The sequence below is a fragment of the Pristis pectinata genome, chromosome 3 (genome assembly GCF_009764475.1).
Source record: "Pristis pectinata isolate sPriPec2 chromosome 3, sPriPec2.1.pri, whole genome shotgun sequence".
Taxonomy (NCBI): domain Eukaryota; kingdom Metazoa; phylum Chordata; class Chondrichthyes; order Rhinopristiformes; family Pristidae; genus Pristis; species Pristis pectinata.
In genome coordinates this window covers 88893337-88914613 of record NC_067407.1, presented here as the reverse complement: position 1 = coordinate 88914613, position 21277 = coordinate 88893337, and positions in this window count along the sequence as shown.

The following is a 21277-nucleotide window of genomic DNA, read 5'->3' as shown; positions in this document are numbered from 1 at the left end:
GGCAAAATGATGGTACATTTTAGTCTTTTTGTTTTGTTGCTGGTTGCACTGACTTTGGACTCTTCCATCAGCCGTAACTGACTGGGAAATTAGTGTTGGCAAGGAAAATACAATCTTTGAATACTTGATGAATTAAATACCATTGACTTTTCTGTTTTTATTTAAGAAAGACAGGCTGTTCAACATGACAAATGCTTTCTTGAAGGAGTGGGCTCCAAGTTATCAAATTGTATTCAATTTTGACATCAAGCCTATTATAATTAAATTGGAAATAAAAGAAATACATTCTCTTAGGAATTAAGTAAAACATATCTTAAGTTACTTTTATAAATGAAAGGAATGGATCTACATTTATAAATTATTGGCTTAATGTAATCTAACCTTCACAGCTATTTGCCTACAGCAGGGTGTTTTGTGATTCCCTCCAATCCTACAATGAATATCTGTGTTCCTCCTGGTCACTACACCATCATCAGACAAAACCCCCTTCAACTGCCTGGATCACAAGTTACTTCCCCCACCCTTCCCAAAACCTCCACATTTCCCAACCTCTCTAATTCTCCTTAAAACCTACCTCTTTGGTTTAATCTGGTCCAGTATCTCCTTATGCGTCTCAGTGTCCAGTTTTCTGAAGCGTCCTGGGATGTTTTGCTGTGGTAAGTTATGCTACATATGCAAGTTGTTTTGGTAATATTTGAGAAGTTTAAGTGACTTGTGACATTCCTAATTTTCACACTCTGACACATTAGACTGCTGCCTATGTTTCTTGGATGACCTGTACCATCCTTTTTGTGGTGGCACAATGAATGAAATTATCCCTCATCGTTCCCTTTAAACTGAAAAAGTCACAAGCAGCTTCAATTCTCCTTGAAGTGATTGATCTGATTTTGATACATTAGTTGCTAACTAATGGATGCTGACAAGCTCATGGTTTCCTTTAATATTGCATGAGGTAAATTTCATTATTGAGGGGTGACTGAATTACTTTCATCTGTGCTCGGTATAATTAAACAATGCACATAGGTGATGGGAATTAAGCTTAAGGTAAGACAGCTGTAAGTATTGTCCTGTGTATTTTATTGTGTAGGATGTGTTGGCACATATATTTTGGAGGCTAACAATAATATTTGTGTAATTGGTCTGCTATTGCTCAAGTGTGGGGTCCCCTCTGTGCAGTAGCTATCTGATGAATGGAAGAACAATGAATAGCTTATTAATTATTGTGTACAATATTTGAGATGTGTACAAGTTCAGACCACATGTCTGCCTCAAAACTAAGACTACTTTTTCTACCTCTGTATCAACACCTGACACTGTCCCTGCCTCAGTTCACCTTAAGCACAAACTCTCGTGCATGGTCTCAATATCATTAGGCTTAACTATCCCAATGCATTCTCGGCCAGTCTCCCTTTCTCCATAAACTTAGAGCCGTCCAACACCCTGTGTGGTCAAAGTTGGCAGTGTAATGTTGCTGTTGTAATGTAGGAAGTGGAGAACCAATTTGTGCACAGCAAGCTCCCCCTAACAGCAGTGTGGAATTGACCAGATAGTCTATTTTCAGAGGTGGGGATAGAAGGATAAATGTATGCCAGAGATAACTGCCATGGTCTTCTTTTGAAATAGTGTTATAGGATCAGGTGGGGACTTGACTTATCATTTTATCCGAAAGAGAGCACCTTTGACATTGCTCCTTCAGTACTGTATTGGAGTGCCACAGAAGCATTGCTGCAGGTTCAGTCCTCACCAGCTCTGTGTTAAAAGAAACCCACTAGTCCCACTTCTCCTCTTTCTCCCCTTGGCCCTGAAAATTCAGCCTACTTTAAATAATTGAACAATTTGTGGAGATGCTACTAATTGGCCTGTGACCAGAAACAATTTTTTTTAATCAGTTATTTTTTCCACTGTTCAAACACTGTTAGAGTCCAGTATTTAATTGTTAAATGCCTGTAGCTACTCCCCTGTGTTCATTGGCAGTATGGTCACAGAGAATTTTTCTGCTAACACATGAGGTATCACAGATGCATAAGTATAGAACATTGCCTGGTCTAATGGCTCACCACATGGTGCATTTGTGAAGTGTTGGATTATGGATACTCTTTCAGCTATGATGAAGTCCTTGTTGTCCATCAGTTATACAATCTGTCAGAAAGCAAAGGACGGATTTCACCCTTCTGTCATCTCTGGTGTAAGCATATGCAGACTGTTAGTCATTAGGCAGGAGAAAGGCTTCTTAAAGGCTGCCTGATTTACACAGCAATGTATGAACATAGGGTGAGGCTAATTAACAGAAAATTCAATTACATCCCTTTTACTCTTCTGAAATTGATACCAGAAAACACTTAATCCTGAAAACTCTTCTGCAATTTAAGACAAAATCTGTCTTCCAGTGATTTACAAGACAGATAACTCACTGGAAGACAGATGCTAACAACATTCCTTTTATTATAATCTTTCCATTTCAGTATTGCTACTACAGCAAAGTAAATTTTAGTTTGTTTATGCTGCTCTGACTCTCAGTCTTCCAGAGGTTCCGGATTGTGAGTAATACTCCTATATAGTTGCTGAAAGAATTTCTTTTTCTTTCCATATACGAGCATCACAAACTGAAGATCATGCAATAGAGTTTCTGCTAAGTTCACACCAGAGAAATCAATGCAAACAGTGCTTAATAGGCTGAAAAACTGTGGAATTTTGTGTTGATTATAGGGGTTCGACCTTACTGAGGTTTATAGAGGGACATAGATAAGGTAGGGTAGCCAAGGGTAGGGGAGTCCCTGAAGTTTAAAGTGAGAGGGGAAAAATTTAAAAGGCACCTGAGAGGCAACTATTTCACACAGAGGGTAATTAGTATACGCAATGAGCTGCCAGATAAAGTGGTAGAGGTGCATACAGTTATGACATTTAAATGTCATTTTGACAGTTACATGGATAGGAAAGGTTTAGAGGGATATGGGCTCAAATGCAAGCATATGGGACTAGCTCAGTTAGACAACTTGGTTGGCATGGATGAGTTGGGCCCAGGGATCTGTTTCCGTGCTGCATAGCTCTATGACTCTATGATTAGTTGCTCCCAAAGACATTTAGAATCATGTTTTCTGTGAACTTCTGCATTGCATCAATATTCAGCTTGGCCAAATCAAGCCCTGGGCTAATGTAAGAGTCCACAAATAAGATAAGATATCTTTATTAATCACATGTACATCGAAACACACAGTGAAATGCATCTTTTGCGTAGAGTGTTCTGGGGGCAGCCCGCAAGTGTTACCACACTTCCAGCGCCAACATAGCATGCGCACAGCTCCTAACTTGTATGTCTTTTTGGAATTCTGCCAGTTCAGGAATTGGTTTTATTTTCTAAAATTCCCAGGCACTATACTTTGGTACATGTAACAATAATAAACCAATTTACCAATTTACATCACTGAATTTTTTTTAATATCAAAAATATCAAATTTATTTTAAAAAATGACTAGTGTGCATGACTGGAACTGTAGATTTCATCATAACACTGGTTCATGGGAGATTTTTCTTTTATGATTATGCTAATTGATTTTAGAGGAAGCTTGATCCGCAGCCTAACTGGCAAAATTTCAAGTGCATTTGGCTGAAGTTCCACAAATGCACCCAAAACAGAAATATTCTCCCTAGATTTTGAAACCTCTTCCAAAAATTCACAGTGATTCCAGGCCACACTTGAACATGGTGAAAAATTATAAATATGCTGTTTTTTTTCACAATCAAATGCCTGTATATTTCACTTAAACATTTTTAATGTTGTTAAGATACATGAGATGTTCTGTTCCACACTACATCACCAGCAAGGAGAAAGATTTGTGACCACTGCAAATGTTGCCAAATATGGGCCTCTTTAATTGCAGCTTGCTGTCTTCGAGGAGTTCCATTACCCTGATCATTCTCCCCTCCCTGCTCTCCCTTCTCTCCAACGAGAAATAGACCTCATCTGGGATAGACTGCAGGCTCCCCGAGGAATTAAAAGAAAGCATATGAGAAGAAGAAATTCCCGTTAAAGAAACTAAATAAAAGTGCAGTCTTGCAATATCCCTTTACAAGCTTTGGTAAGGGAATTCTAACAGATTGTAGAGCTGTAGAACCACAGTGGGAGGTTGAAAATAATGAGCCTTCCTTTTCTTGCTGGTGTAAAATTGTCCGCTTTCTTCCTGCCTTGAACCTTCCAGCGCTGAAAACAGCTCAGAGGAATGAAACCTCTGCAGGGCTCGTTTAATGAACAAATACTTTCTACAAATGGCCTTGTGGAAATTCTTTGGAGCCCTTTTGAAAGATCTGCAGTAATATCCACATAGCTATCTGCAAGTGCCACATATATTACAAATGATGCTAAAAATCCTGAGTTGTGGCTATTATGAGAATACACATATGGTGTGTGTATCTAAGAACACAAGATAGCAATCAACAACCGGAACTACAGAATGGTATAAGCTGACTTTTCTGCAATGTCCTAACATGGACAACTCTTCCTTCACAGTAGTCAATCTTGCTTTATGTGGTAGCATTTTTTAAAATATATGAAACATTTTTGTTCCCTACCAGCTAGCATTTAAATATATATTAAACATTTTCATTCTAGTTGGTAGGGAATGAAAATGTTTTTTATATATATATATATATATATATAAAAACACATATATTTTCTTATGACATTTAAGGAGGCTGTTCAATCCACTGAGTCTCTGCCAGCTCACAGAGCAATCCAATTCCCCACTAATTTTCCTTGTATTTTCCCCATATCCATCGACTATCCCCAGATTCTACCACTCACCTACACGCAAAGGCAATCTACAAGGTCAATTAGCCTACCAACCCGCACAGCTTTGGGATATGTGAGCAAACAGGACATCCTGGGAGAAACCCATGTGGTCACAGGGAGAATATGCACACTACACACAGACAGCATCCGAGATCAGAACTGAACCCAACTTAGAGGCAACAGCTTTAATAACAACACTCTACTGTCCCATTGTTCAGTTAGGATTAAGGTGCCTATTTTGGCCCATAATAACTGTTCTAAAGCCATGCGCTCTGTGTGAAACCAGGCTCAGAATAAGATCCTAAAAATTCTAAAAGCAAGCCTATCAACTTTAATCAATTCAATAAACTGGCATTCTAATGAGTTAATTTGTCTGCTCTTTGAAGAGTCTAATCATATATTAATTTCATCAATTTATATCAATCTACGATTCTGATCTCAACTACAAAGCAGTTAATACTGAATTACAATGACAGAATTGAACCATCATTGTAATATGTTATGCATTCCATCAAGTTAAGCTGCTAGTAATTTATACATTCAACAATTAAGTGCCAGTAATTATGATTCTAAGGTAATGAAACAACCTGTTAGTTACTTACTGTGTTGTTTAATAACTGACTTGGCAAGGGTTAATTCATACATTAGTAGTTGATGAATATCCTAATACCTCGAGAATCACCTTGCATGACTTCTTTTTGCAGTTTCACACAATATCCTTGGTGTAGCTCAACAGTCTTGGCCCCCTCCTTGTTCTCACCTTTGGGCTTCCTTCAGCAACATCAATGGAAAAAATAATGTCCGTTTCCCCTGTGCACCGGCAATCCTTGCTTTGCCACAGCACCACTTCTCTTGATTCCTTGACTCTCTCTAAACTGTCAGACATTTTCTACTGATGGAGTGGAAATCTCATTGAACCATAAAATTGTGATGGTGCAGGACAAAGGCGTTAAGTCTTTGCTGGCTTGGAGTACAACAATTTCATCAGTCCTATTCTCCAACCTTTTGCTACAGTCCTGCAAACTATTTTCCAAGTGGTTATCCAATTATTTCCTGAAAGTCGACAGAATCTGTTTCCTCTACCCATAAGGCTGGTGATTTCTTGAACCTAATTATCCTTTTACTAAGTATTGGGAACACAATATTGGAAAGACCGAAGACATTGTCTTCAGTCCCCAACATAAATTGCTTTTTATATTATTGTTTTTGTTCAAGACCCTGATTCCACCTCTCACCCTGGCACCCATGTGGGGTTAATCCTTTATTTGACCCTGAGTTAATTATGAATATGAGACCACATATTTATGCTAATGCTAAGGTGACTGATTTCCATCCCTTCCGTCATCCATCCCCACCCGTGACTAATGTTGAAACCCTGTCCATGTTTTTCTGACCTCTACATTTTACTATTCAAATGGACTCCTGTCTGTTGTCCTTTATCCCTGAGGTCTTTGAAAGCTGTGATGTTTGCATCCCAAGTCTCAATCATGCAATATCCCTGTGCTCATGCTGAGCTACGCTGACTCCTAGTTTTAAAATTCCCAGGTTCCTCTATTCTCACCCTTCTTCTCTACTATAGCCTTTCAGACGCTCCACCCAGCTCTGAATAGAATTGCTCTGACAATGGCACTATACCTTCAGCTCCCTAAGCCCTCTTCTGGAATTCCATCCCTGAACCTCTCAGCCTCTCTATCTTATGTCAAAATCAAAGCCGAGTTCATTGTCATATGCACGAGTACATGTACGCACAGGTGCAATGGAAGAACTTACTTGCAGCAGCATCACAGGCACATAGCATCACATAAGCAGCATTCACAAGAAAAAGAACACAAATTATACACAACTTTTACAAGAAAGAACACAATTAGAGTCCATTTTAGTGCAAAGTGGTCATAGTATTGCTAAACTGTAGTGATTAGGCTTTTGCTAGTTGGTTCGAGAACTGAATGGTTGAAGGGAAGTAGCTGTTCTTGAACCTGGTGGTGTGGGACTTAAGGCTTCTGTACCTCCTGCCCGATGGTAGCTGCGAAAAGATGGCATAGCCTAGATGGTGGGGATCTTTGATGATGGATGTTGCCTCCTTGAGGCAGCACCTCCTGTAGATACTACCGATGGTGGGGAGGGATGTGCCCGTTTTATATTGGGCAAAGTCTACTACTCTCTGCAGCTCCTTAAATTCCTGCGCATTCAAATTGCCATACCAGACCATGATGCGACCAGTCAGGATAGTTTCAATAATACATCTGTGGAAGTTTGTTAGAGTGTTTGATGACAAACTGAACCTCCTTAACCTTCTAAAGAAGTAAAGACATTGGCATGCTTTCCTCATGATTTCATCTATGTGCTGGGCTCAGGACAGCCAATATGTTAACGCCCAGGAATTTAAAGCTGCTGACTCTCTCCAATGCCGATTTCCCCCAATGTAGACTGGTGCATGTTTGCCCTCCTTCCCCTTCCTGAAGTCAACAATCAGCTCTTTAGTTTTGCTGACGTTGAGCGAGAGGTTGTTGTTGCATCACCACTCAACCAGGTGTCCTATCTTGTTCCTGACTCATCGCCACCTGTGATTTGTCCAACAATACCATTGTCAGTGAATTTGAAGATGGCATTGGATCTGTGCTTAACCACACAGTCATGTGTGTACAAAGAGTAGAGCAGGGGCTAAGCATGCAGCCTTGAGATGCACCTGTGTTGATGATCAGTGAGGGGGAAATGTTGTTACCAATCCTCACTGATTGAGGTCTGCAATGAGGAAGTCACGTATCCAGTTGCAGAGAGAGGTATAGAGGCACAGGTCTTGAAGTTTGATGATGAGTTTGGATGGGATGATTTTGTTGAATCCAGAGCTATAGTCGATGAACAGCAGCCTGATGTATGAGCTCCTGTTGTTTAGATGGTCCAGAGCAGAGAAGAGCCAGAGAAATCACATCTCTTGTTGACCCATTGCGGCAGTAGGCAAATTGGGGTGGATCCAGGTCATCTCTGAGGCAGGAGTTGATTTGCATCTGCATTGTGGAGGGTTGTGGCCGTCACGTGACAGCACTGCCCACAAGCTGGTCGGAAGACACACCACTGCCAATCAAGGTTTGGCCTCGCCCCACCCATCAGCGCACACCTGACCATTGGTGCCTTTAAGTACCTTTGTACTTGGCCTTGGGCCATCGGCCTTTGTAATCGATTAGTCCTTGCTGGCACCGAGCCATTGGACTTTGTAAATTACCTGGGCTGGACCCCCCAACCCTCAAGCACTATAAAGGGCGCCGCATGTGCTTGGTTCTTTCTCTTTGCAACCTTCGAGGGATCACCCTGCTTCCTTCCAGGCCGAGTACCGTGGAACGGCGCTGGAGAAATCGTTGGTGAGGTGTGCACTGTTAAAGGGTTGGGAGCATTTTAGTTCATGTCCCTAGTAGCATAGAGCTGTGCCTGCACTGAGTCAAGGGGTGGCAGGTATCATATTGTTCTTTCCTTGATTGTATGTGCCTAGTGCGTTTTGTGTGTGTGTGTGTGTGTTATCCCTGTTGCGATTTTCCCACGCTCGCTATAAACCATGCGTGTCTGTGTGTGTTATTCCCGTTACCATTCTCCCATGCTTGTCTTTTGTAAATAAATCATTTACTGCCAGACTGTGTTCAGAGTCCTTGCTTTTGAGACCCCCAAACCTGTTTCCTCACTCACAACAGCATCATAACCATTCCCTTGAAGGAGTTCATTACGGTTGATGTAAGCAGATGGTAGTCCTTGAGGCAGGGTCACCATGCTGTTCTTGGGCACCGGTACAATAGATGCCTTTTTGAAGGCAGTGGAAAGCTCAGATTGCAGAAGCGGGAGGTTGAATATGTCCATAAATACTCCAGCCAGTTGGTCCACACAGATCTTAAGTACTTGGCCAGGTATGCTGTCTGGATCAGATGCCTTTTGTGGATTCACCCTCTTGAAGGATGCCTGGACATCTGGAAGGATGTTTCTCCTTTAAGAAGTACATAAGACCTAGTTCCTTGACCAAGCATTGGGTCACCTGACCTTGCATCCTATTATATATCTTCAAAACAAACATTGTTTGATGTCATTCCTATGGATCACCCGAGGACATTTTTCTTGGTTAAAGCTGCTATATAAATGCACTGGTGGAGTAAATCCCAATATTACTTCAAACTGGTTGATATAAAACAGTTTGACAAGTCAAATTTAAGCATCATTAATTCTTAAGTGATAATTGGCAAATGATTATTTGCCGAGGAATTAAAATGAAAGGTTAAGGAATTATATCGGTGAACCTAACGAATCTTCTTGAAAGCTAATGAGCCTAATATGATTACCTGTAGAAAAAGGCAAACAAACTCGCTAATTTTTCATACGAAATCAGGATATTAAGTGACACCAATACACTATTATACAATGGACGGTCTTCAAATTTCACATAGATAGAATACAAACAACAACATTCTAGATGAACTCAGCAGGTCAAACAGCATCTCTGGAGGCAAAGTGATGGTCGACATCTTAGTTCATGACCCTGCATTAGGGCATAAATAGAATGGTTAGATGTGGTTGCAAGGTCTGTCAAAATGAAATGAAACATACCTAGCTGGATCATTGGAAAAGTGAGTAATGAAGCATGTTTTAAGCACATGGTAAAAAGAGGACACATAGGCTTTCATCTGAACTCCTACAGTCAGAGCAAGGTTGCACTTGTCCTTGCCTTCCGCACCACCAGCTTCCACATTCAACACATATTCTTCCATAATTTCTGCCATCTTCAACAGGATTCCACCACCAGACACGTCTCCTCCTTCCCTCCTCTTCCGACATTCTGAAGGGACTGTTCTCTCTGCAACTCCATGGATTACTCTTCCATCTCCACCAACACTCACCTTCTCACAGCATTTCCCCATGGAATCGCAGGAGATGCAACACCTGCTCTTTCCCCTCTTCGCTTCTCACCATCCAGGGACCCAAATAGTTCTTCCAGATGAAGCAGTGATTCACTTGCACTGCTTCCAACCTACTGTACTGCATTCATTGCTCACGATGTGGTGACTTCTACATTGGAAAAACCAAATGCGGATTGGGTGACTGCTTCACAGAAGCTCTCTGTTCAGTCTGCAAGGGCAACCTTGACCTTCCAGTCTCCTGTCACTTTAACTCTTCTCGCACTCCCAATCTGACCTCTCTGTCTTTGGCCTCCTACGTTACTCCAGTGATACCCAACATAAGCTCAAGGAACAGCACCTCATCTTCCTTCTGGGTACCTTACAGCCTACAGGATATAATATTAACAGTATCAAGTCACCACTCCTTTCCTTTCCCCTCTCTCCAAACACATGGGTGTACCTTTCTGCTTTAATGTCTTTCTTTTCCTCCTCTATCTGCAACAGCCAAATTTAAAGTAACTGTTACCTTGACAACCACAGCCTGCACCCTATTACAGACATTCACACTGTTCTCTCCACCTCTCTGCAAATGAAAGCCCTCAGAAATGCTTTTCACTGTTTCTCCCTGTGGCTACTGGCCTACATTGACTCCCAGTTAAGTAACAACTTAATTTTAAGTTTCTGATCAACATTTAAAAATGTTTTTCTTGACCTTGCCCCTGCCTACCTCAGTAACCCTCTTGACTGATATGTATTCCTCAGCCGATAACAAACCCCCTCCCGCACCTCCAAAAAAATAATTATCAGCTCCTGTCACATCCTGGTTTGTGGGAGCTTGCTTTGTGCAAATTGGCTGCTGCATTTTTTACACCAGCAATCACTAGACTCTGCAAAGTGCACTGTTAGCTGAAAAGTGCTTTGGGACATCCTGAATATGCAAAAAATGTTCTTATAAATGCAGACTAATTCTTTCTTTATTCTCTTTATACCTTTGCTAAAATGCACTAAAATGTAATGACTCAACAGTAAAAATGTGAAATAGTTCAGTCCTTGAAACAAAAAAGGCTTGTTAAATGATGAATAATTTATCATAATGTAATGCAATTACGCATGCAAGCACACTGTCTTGAATCTTAAGCACATTGCTTGACATAGAACTTGGAGTGGAAAAATCTTTACTCCATGGATAGAATTACACAAATTTCGTTTGACACTTAAGAGCAATTATCATTCAATTATAAATTCTTTGATATAAAAAAATTGTCAGTGGACTTGCACAACATTTGTGCCAAACTGGTTGCTTGGTTGCTACTGCATCAGAGGGTTGTGAGTTCATCTCATTTCAGAAATTTGAATAGAAAAATCTAGGCAGCCCCTTGGATGAGATTTTCAAAACCAAGGCCTTGTCCTTGGGGAATGGAAAGAGTCCCATAACACTAAGAATGGTTGGCATTATCCCTGGGGTCCAGACCAATATTCATCTCTCAACTGACACCCAACTGCAGACATTCGAGTCATTATTACACTGTTCTTTGAGGAAGTTTGATGGAGACAAATTGTTGTGTCTCCTGACTTAAAACACTGAACTACTGTTCAGAAGGACTTCATTGGGCTGCAAAGTGCAATGGGTTGTCCTAAGGCTACAAGAGGCTCTATATAAATGCTAATCACTTTGCTTTTATTAGTCTATGCTTAATCCATATTAATCTGAATTAATAAAACCATGTGGGTTTTCTTACTTATTAATGCATAAAATGCTAGCCTTACCCGCAGAGCATTTATTATTCATTTCTAGGTGCCCTGGAGAAGATGGGGCTGATCTACCTTCCGAAATCATTGAAGCCCACATGGGGATATTACTCCCACAGTGCGGTGAAGTGGGATGTTCCAGGATTTTGACTCAGCATTGATAAAAACAGATTTCTCTGTTTCAAACTAAGACATAGACCATGAGTTTACTCTATGAATGAGTTCAAAGGGGGTGAAATTGATCTTGTGGAATGTTGCAAAAATGACTAAAAAGAGAATTTATTTATCTCCTTGCTGTTTGTGGACAAACTGGTTCCATTTTTCCTGGATTCTAGCAGTATACTGGGCTTGGGGGATGGGGGATAAACCTTGTTAATGATTCACTATCAGGTGCATTTTTTGTACTGCACATCAGAAAATAAACAACTCCAGGAAGCTTGGTGCAGCCTGGTACTAATATCCCCAAATGATTGCAGGTTACGTGGTAAAATGTCTGATTGAAAATATGCAGCCAAGAAAATGTGAAACCATCTTTTAAAATGACTCCTTTGGCATGGAGGTGAGACAAAATGTTGTTATTGCATGCTGCCCTGGCTAAAGGCTATACTCTAAAGGGGAATCTTTCCCAAAACAAGTCATAACAGGAAGACGTTCACATTCATACAATGAATGTTCATGAATGACCCTATTTATTTGCGTCGAATTTTACAGGACCAAGACAGTAAAGAATTTCTGAAGAGGACAGGATATATCAAGGAGAAATAATTGGGTTGTTTACACAAATCAACAGCAAACTGAGAGATCAAAGGAGAATATGGCAAAGAGCAAATCATTTCACATAAAGAAAAACTCTGTATGATTTAATTATGTTCAATTTTTTCAATGAACTGTTTTTGTATGATATCCATCATATGAGAAAATGAATTCTGCATTCTGGCAATTTCAGCAAAGGAAGTTTAATACTTTTGTCTCTTTCACTGCAAGTCAGATATTCTAATCTGATTTAAGCCCAGCTATCCCTTCCACTGTAAATGAGCCCTTGGGCAGGGTTATGTTGTTATTGGGTGATATGCTTTGGGCCATTATCATCTATATATTATATACTTTGCCAATTTTTATGTTTTCCAACTTATTTTCAGTGAAGGGCTGTGTCACCAGACTTTAAGCAACAGGAGATCTGTTGTTGGCTGATATTTAATTAACATGTACACCTGGCAAGAAAAACAGGAACATTCTTTGTTGAGCTGTCACAGCATTGCATTTGGACAAATCACACACTCCTTGATTACTGAATGTTTAATACATATCAGACTATTGCTGCTGACATTGAAATATTCAGCATCATTAAATGTTCTGTTAAATTTCCAATGGGGCATTTCTTCTTTCAGAATTTACAGATTTCAATTATAAACATCAAAACAGAAGAAATATACATGCAAAGGTGCATTATTTCTTTACAAATACATTGCACACCAAATAATTTTTATTTCATGAGTAACGTAGTTTTGTAATTGGAACCAACTAATTCAATTAGCAAGTTAAAAATCAATTCATATATTGAATTACCCCATAATTTGAATGAACTGACATGAAAGTAAAAGTTGATTATAAATAATTTTTCTTAATTATTTATTTTTCCTTTTCTCCATAGTAAGTGATTGGTTATTCAGTGAAACTGTTGCCATAATATGACCTTCATTCAAAGCAGAAGAAAGCTCAGAGGCTTCTGATGGCGCCCTTATGGGGGATGGGTCAATTGGCCAATAGCTTGGGCCTTATTACCGGATCCCTGTTGCTTATGTTGGGGGAGCACCGAACTCAACTAACCAGCTACTGTTTTGCCTTCAGCAGCCCAGACCTTTGCTTCAGGCCTACAGACTTTTGAATCAGATCCCTGGCATCTTCAGGTAGCTGGAATTGACAGTGAAGATAAAGAGAAATGGTTCTCTCACCTACCCTAAATGGATGACCTCTTTCTTACTCCAGTTCACTCAGCCTGTTCATCCTTGTTTGTCAGAATAAGGTCAACTGACAATCCCCGATACCTCACTCTGTGTCCCATATTTATAGAGGATTGGTGCGATTGCAGGCGATGTGCTTTAGGTTCTAAAGGATAGGATAGAAAGGCTCCACACAACCCAAGCAATATAATTAATACAGATTAAACCATCTGACTTTGTATTTAACAATTTCAGATGGTTAGCAGTGAGGGAATATCTTTTCAGTAGACTTGTGCAAGAAATTACTTTCTAACATTGGGAGGTCAATAAGAATTCATTGAATGTGGTTGATCACACCCAAAAAGGTATCAGTGCTATTAACTCAACTATTCAACTCAAGGAGACATTCATTCCTTCAGCTTGCAGGCCAGTCTGTTAGATCTTTGTATTTTGAAGGAATAACTAAGTGCAAAATTGACTCTTGAGATAGCTATTACACTGGCTCATGACTTTAGTCCATCATTACCAGACAGGAGCTGAACACTAGAATCACAAGGGCGCACAATTTGTTTCATGGTAAAAGAGATTGCTCAAGCTTCATGGTACTTACAGATGCAGCATAAAGGGGTGAAATTGTGTCAGATTATGTTGGCATAACATACAGAGCGACTTTCAGCTTGGCATCTCAAGAGGATAGATATGGAGTTTGGCTGGAGTGAGGGAGGAGCCTCACAGCTTGCTCAAGCAGACGGTGCATAGTCATTAGCTGTAACTGCTTCTGCTAATTTCAACTCGCTCCCATTTCAACTGATAGAAAACCTCTGCCACAGAAAATCATGAAATGACTGGAGGATAGCTAATGTTGTTCCCTTATGGACTAGATTTATTTAAGGCAGAAACAGTTCTGGTTTCCATTCTGGTTGCCACGTTATAGGATGTGGAAGCTTTGGAGAGGGTGCAGAGGAGACTTACAAGAATGCTGCCTGGATTGGACAACATGCCTTATGAGGAGAGGCTGAGCATGTTAGGGCTTTTCTCCTTGGAGAGATGGAGGATGAGAGGAGACTTGATAGAAGTATATAAGATTATGAGAGGCACAGACAGAGTGGACAGGCAGCATCTTTTCCCCAGGGTGGTAATGGACAATACTAGAGGTCACCCATTTAGGGTGCATGGAGGAAAGTTCAGGGAAGATGTCAGAGGTAGGTTTTTTACGCAGAGCGTGGTGGGTGTCTGAAATGTACTGCAGTGGGTGGGGTGGGAGGTGGTAGGGGCTGATATGACAGGGTCATTTAAGAGACTCTTAGATAGGCACATGGATGAAAGAGAAATAGAGGGTTATGGGAGGTGAAGTAGAGAGGGGGATAGATTGAATGTGCGTAAGGTTTATGTAGGTTGAAACAACATCGTGGGCTGAAGGGCCCGTACTGTGCTGTACTGTTCTATGTTCTATGATCTATAAGATGGCTCACCAGCCTGTAGATCCCCTTATGTCAGTGGTAGGGAAATTATTGAAGAAAACCTGAAAACTGGTAAACTGGTTTATTATTGTCTCATGTACGGAGGTATAGTGAAAAACTTTGTTTTGTGTGCCATCCATACAGATCATTTCATCACATCAGTACATTGAGGTAGTACAAGGGAAACAGTAACAGAATGCAGAATAAAGTGTTACTGTTACAGAAAGTGCAGTGCAGGCAGACAATAAGGTGCAAGGCCACGATGAGGTAGATTGTGAGGTCAAGAGTCCATCTTATCGTAGTAGGGGATTGTTCAATAGTCTAAAAACAAAGAACATAGAACAGTGCAGCACAAGAACAGGCCCTTCGGCCCACAATGTTGTGCCGAACCAATTACATTAGTAATAAAATGCCCAACTAAACTAATCCCTTTTGCCTACACAATGCCCATATCCTACCATTTCCCTCACATTCATGTGCCTATCTAAGAGCTTCTTGAATGCCCCTCCCGTATTTGCCTCCACCACCACCCCAGGCAGCACATTCCAAGCACCTACTAATCTCTGTGTAAAAAAAACTTGCCCTGCACATCTCCTTTGAACTTATCACCTATCACCTTAAATACATGTCCTCTGGTATTAGACATTTCAACCCTGGGAAAAAGATACTGGCTGTCTACTCTATCTATGCCTCTCATAATCCTATAAATGTCTATCAGATCTCCCCTATGGATAGAAGCAGGATAGAAGCTGTCCTTGAGCCTGGTGGTATGTGTTTTAAGGTTTTTCTATCTTCTGCCCAGTGGGAGTGGGAAGAAGAGAGAATGTCCCGGGTGGGTGGGGTCTTTGATTATGTTGGCTGCTTTACTGAGGCAGTGAGAAGTATAGACAGAGTCCATAGAGGGGAGGCTGGTTTCTGTGATGTGCTGAGCTGTGTCCACAACTCTCTGTGGTTTCTTGTGGTCCTGGGCAAATCAGTTGTCATACCAAGCCATGATGCATCTGCATAGGATGCTTTCTATGGTGCATCGATAAAAATTGGTGAGGATCAAAGGGGGCATGCCAAGTTTCTTCAGCCGCCTGAGGAAGTACAGGCACTGGTGCAGTTTCTTGGTCATGGTGTCTATGTGGTTGGACCAGGACAGGTGATGTTCACTCCTAAGAACTTGAAGCTCTCAACCCTCTTGACCTCAGCAACGTTGATGTAAGCAGGAGCATGTGCACCACCCCCCTTCCTGAAGTCAATGACTTTTGTTTTGCTGACATTGAGGGAAAGGTTGTTGTCATGACACCACGCCGCTGGGCTCCCTATATCCTTCCTGTACTCATCGTTATTTGAGATTTGGGCTCTTTGGCGGTGTCATCTGCAAACTTGTAGGTGGAGTTAGAGCAGAATCTGGTCATGCAGTCATGAGTGTAGAGGGAGTAGAGTAGAGGGCCGAGGACGCAGCCTTGTGGGGCATCAGTGTTGATGGTAATCATGGTGGAGGTGTTGCTGCTGATCCTTACTGATTGTGGTCTGTTGGTTATCACATTTGGAAAGGTGCAGCAGATCAGGGATAGTCAGCATGGCTTTGTGCAGGGGAAATCGTGCCTCTCTAATTTGACTGAGTTTTTTGAGGAGGTAAGGAAGAAGTCTGATGAAGGCAATGAGGTAATCATTGTCCACATAGATTATAGCAAGGCATTTAACAAAGTCCTGCATGGTAGGCTAGTCCATAAGCACATGGGGTCCAAGATGAGGTGGCTTGTAGGATCCAACTTTGGTTTGATGATAGCAGGCAGAGGATAGTAGTGGAAGGATGCTTTTCTGCTTGGTACTGGGCTGCCTTGTTGTTTGTGATATAAATGGTTTGGATGTGAATGTCGAAGGTATGATTAGTAAGTCAGCAGATGACATGAAAGTTGGTGGTGTTGTGGATAAAGAGGAAGATTTTTTTAAGGCTACAGTAGGATATAGATCAGATGTAAATTTGGGCAACAGCAATAGAATTTAATGCTGACGAGTGTGGGGTGATGGAAAGTCAAATAGGGGTAGGACATAGAAAGTAAATGGTAGCGCGCAAAGGAAGTTTGATGAACAGAGGGACATTGGTGTTCAAGTCCATACTTCCCTTAAAGTGGCAACACAGGGAGATACAGCAGCATGCTTGCCTTCATAGGTCAGGACATAGAATACAAAAGGTGGGATTTTATGTTGCAACTTTACAAAACACTGGTTGGACTGCACTTGGAGTATTGTGTGCAGTTCTGGTTGCCACATTACAGGAAGGATGTAGTTGCACTGGAGACAGTGCAAAGGTGATTCACCAGGATATTACCTGGATTGGAGGGCATTAGTTCTGGGGAGAGACTGGATAGACTGGGCTTCTGTTCCCTAGAATGAAGGTGGCTGGGGGGTGATCTGATAGACAAATACAAAATTATCACCAAATTAAATACTTTGAAATAATTAGAATGGTTAGATACATGGAAGCATAAGAAGCCTTTTAAATCTATTCCACCTATCAAGAGATCATAGCTGGAAATGTACTGTTAGTCTAACTATCTGCCTTGGCTCCATACAACAGAATCTATTATATTGAATATTGTTGGTACAATATGTATCAAACAAATAGCAGAAAAAAAAAACTATTTCTTAATAACTTCAGCATTTGGGTAATTCAGAGATGTTTCAAAGCAATTAGTCAAAATTGATTGTGATTGCTACAAACAATACTGTTGTTAAAGTAGTTTCCTGTTAAATTTATCACAGGTGCCAGTACATGGTAGCTGATCCAATTTACTGGAAAGCATATTTCATAGAGTCAGCGAGTTGTACTGCACATAACGGGCCTGTCAACCCACCACGTCTATGCCAACCTTTTTGCCCATCTACATTTATCTTATTTGCCTCCATATTTTTCCATGTTAGGGTATCAAAAACAAGAGGGTATAGGTTCAAGTTAAAAGGAATGACTTTAAATGAGATTTGAGGGGAAAGATTTTGTTTTATTTACATAAATCTGGAACTCACTGCCAGCGGAGGTGGTTGAATCAAATGCAGTCACTATGTTTATGAGACATTTAGACACGCACTTGAATAGGCAAGACATAGAAGGATACAGATCTAATGAAGGCAAATGAGATAAATGTAGATGGGCAAAAAGGTTGGCATAGACGTGGTGGGTTGACAGGCCCGTTATGAGCAGTACAACTCGCTGACTCTATGAAATATACGTTCCTGTAAATTGGATCAGTTACCCTGTACCAGGACCTGTGATAAATTTAACTGGAAACAACTTTCACAACAGTTTTGTTTGTAGCAGTTGAAATCAATTTTGACTAATTGCTTTGAAATATCTCTGAATTACCCAAATGCTGAACTAATTAAATAGTTTTTTTTTCTGGGATTTGTTTGATACACATTGGACCAACAATATTCAATATATTAGATTCTGTTGTATGGAGCCAAGACAGATAGTTAGATTAACAGTACATTTCCAGCTATGATCTCTTGATAGTGGAACAGATTTAAAAGGCTTCTTATGCTTCCATGTATCTAACCATTCTAATTATTTCAAAATACTTAATTTGGTGATGATTATTTGGTAAACAAACTAAAATGGGTCCAGTTATTGTTGTTTGTGGTTTCAGTCTAATGCATATACAGTCTGCTCAGAGTTTTATTTGTGGGCCTTTTATATTCCAGTCCAAATCCATTTGGACAAATTGTAGAGAAACAAAGGACTGCAGATGCTGGAATCTAGATGAACAACACTGATGCTGGAGGAACTCAGCAGGCCAGGCAGCATCCGTGGAGAAAAGCAGGCGGTCAACGTTTTGGGTCAGGACCCTTCTTCGGGACTGACGACAATGCCAGGGTTGGTGTGCAGGGAGTGGAGAGCAGAGTGTTCAGAAGGGGTAAGGTTGTAAGGAGTAGGTGGGGGGGGGGGGATGGGCACAAAGGTCAATAAGGCTGATGTTGCACCGACAGTTGGCTATGAATAGGTCCAGGGAAGGCAACAGGCCCGGTGGGGGTGTCCAGGTGGAAGAAGAGGGCCGGAAGCGGGAGAATTGTTCATTAGAAGGGGGAGAGGACTCCTTACCAAAGAAGAAGGCACGGAGGCGGAAGGGGCAGAAGAAGAGCTTGGCATCGTGCTGGGCTTGGAATTCATTGAGGTGGGGGCGTAGGAGGTACGAAGGTTAGGTCTTTGCTTGATGACAATGTCAGGGTTGGTGTGGAGGGAGTGGAGAGCAGAGTGTTCAGAAGGGGTAAGTGATGACAATGTCAGGGTTGGTGTGAGATGACAAAGTCAGGGTTGGTGCGGGCAAATTGTACATTGATTTATTTCTGTCTCAGGAAACTTCACACCTTTCTCCAAACTAAGTAGAGGTTGGGCTGTCCTAAGAACTTTCAGTTCCTCGGACGTGTTTATGGCATTCGGCACCACCACAACTGAAAGGGTGCATGAAATTTTTTTCTAGTCTGTGTTAAATCATATATGTTAAATCATATATGCCTTCCAGCCTCTGAATACCTGTTGCTTGGCTGAGGCTATTGGCATCTGAATAGACTTGAGAAATTCTGACAAATCCATTTGAATCATTGACTGCATGCCACTTTCACTGTCACCTGTACCCACACATCAAGCTGCTTTTATCAAAAGCTCTGATAATGCTCAGAGCACATTGTTTTGCAAAGGATGTCCTATGTGGGCTGAATCTATTGCCAATCCACAGTGGAATCTAACTCTTTTATCAATAGTACCATGTGAAGGTAGAGGATTGAATTCCTACGCAGTGGAAGTATATTTGCACTGGCTGGAAATATTATTTTTCTGCTAATTGTATTCACCATATTCATGTACATTCCACTGAGCAGCTTTGATTCCAGAGCTTTCACTAGTTGTCTTTGCCTAGAAATTGGATTCTAACATTTTTTGGTGCAGAAATGCATTGCTGATAAAGATTTGTGTAACAGGGCGAAAATATGTTAAAGCAGTGCTATTTTGTACACAGGCTCATGCATAAAAGCTGGGCCTTGGTGCACCAGTGATGCAGGATGTACCAACTGCTGGGAAGTGAGTTAACCTTAAAGAACTCTCCCCACAGCAGCTGCAGAAGAGCTGCACAAAAATTCTGTCGTGAAGCTGAGGGAAAATGTGGTGGAGAAGTTCAGCACACCTCAGGGCTGTGTGCTTAGCCCCCTGCTCTACTCTCTCCATACCTATGACTGTGTGGCTAAGCATAGCTCCAACGCCATCTACAAATTCGCTGATGACACCACTGTGGCTGGCAGAATCACGGCATACAGGAATGAGATATGTCGGCTGGTTGGGTAGTGTCATAACAACAACCTTGCACTCAATGTCAGCAAGACCAAGTAAATGTTTGTGGACTTTAGGAAGGGGAAGTCAGATGAACATGCACTGGTCCTCATCAAAGGATCTGCTGTCGAAAGGGTGAGCAGCTTCATGTTCCTCGGTGTCAACATCTTGGAGGACCTACCCTGGATCCAGCACATAGATGCAACCATGAAGAAGGCATGCCAGCATCTCTCTTAGAAATTTAAGGAGGTTCGGAATGTCATTGAAAACTCTTGCAATGTACAGTGGAAAGCATTCTTACAGGTGCATCACAGCTTGGTATGGAAACTCCAATGCACAGGAATGCAAGAGGCTATCGAGAGTAGCGGACTCAGCCAGTTCCATCACAGGTACAACTCTCCCTACCATCAATGACATCTACAAGAGGTCATGTCTTAGAAAGGCGGCATCCATCATTAGGGACCCCCACCATCCGGGCCATGCCCTCTTCTCAACGCTGCCATCAGGCAGGAGGTACAAGAGCCTGAAGACCCACACATCAAGGTTCATCAACGGCTTCTTCTCCACTGCCATCAGGATCTTGAACCAACCTGAAAAACCTTAACACTACCTCCGACCGTATCAATATCCCAATTAACCATTTAGAGTTAAACTCTTGAGGTTAGAAGAATGAGAAGTGATCACATATGTAAAATTCTTACAGGACTTGACTGAGTACATGCAGGCACGTTTCCTCTGACTAAGATGCCTAGAACCAAGCATCACAGTCTCAAAATAAGGTGTCAGGCACTCAGGACTGAGAAAAAAAAATGTCATCACCCAGAGATTTGCCCATGGGAGAGAAAATAACACATTTGTGCTAAATGAAGGCTGTGGTAAATTAACAATTAATGAAAAATATATTGGTATCACTTTGAACATCCCTGGGGATAGATTCAGGGAATTGAGTTTTGAAGTTTTGATTATGGATATTGAACCAAGCGAAAGAACAGCAACAAGTAAGTTCAATACATTTCATGGAAGTGTTCTTTCTGGGGAAGAAAGTCACTCAGGGGACTGGTCACGAGCACAGTAATTATACTGAGTCTCCACACCAAAAGGGGTTTGGAGATTCAGTCACTATATTCAAGGAAAAAGGTCAATAAATTTTTGGATATTAAAGG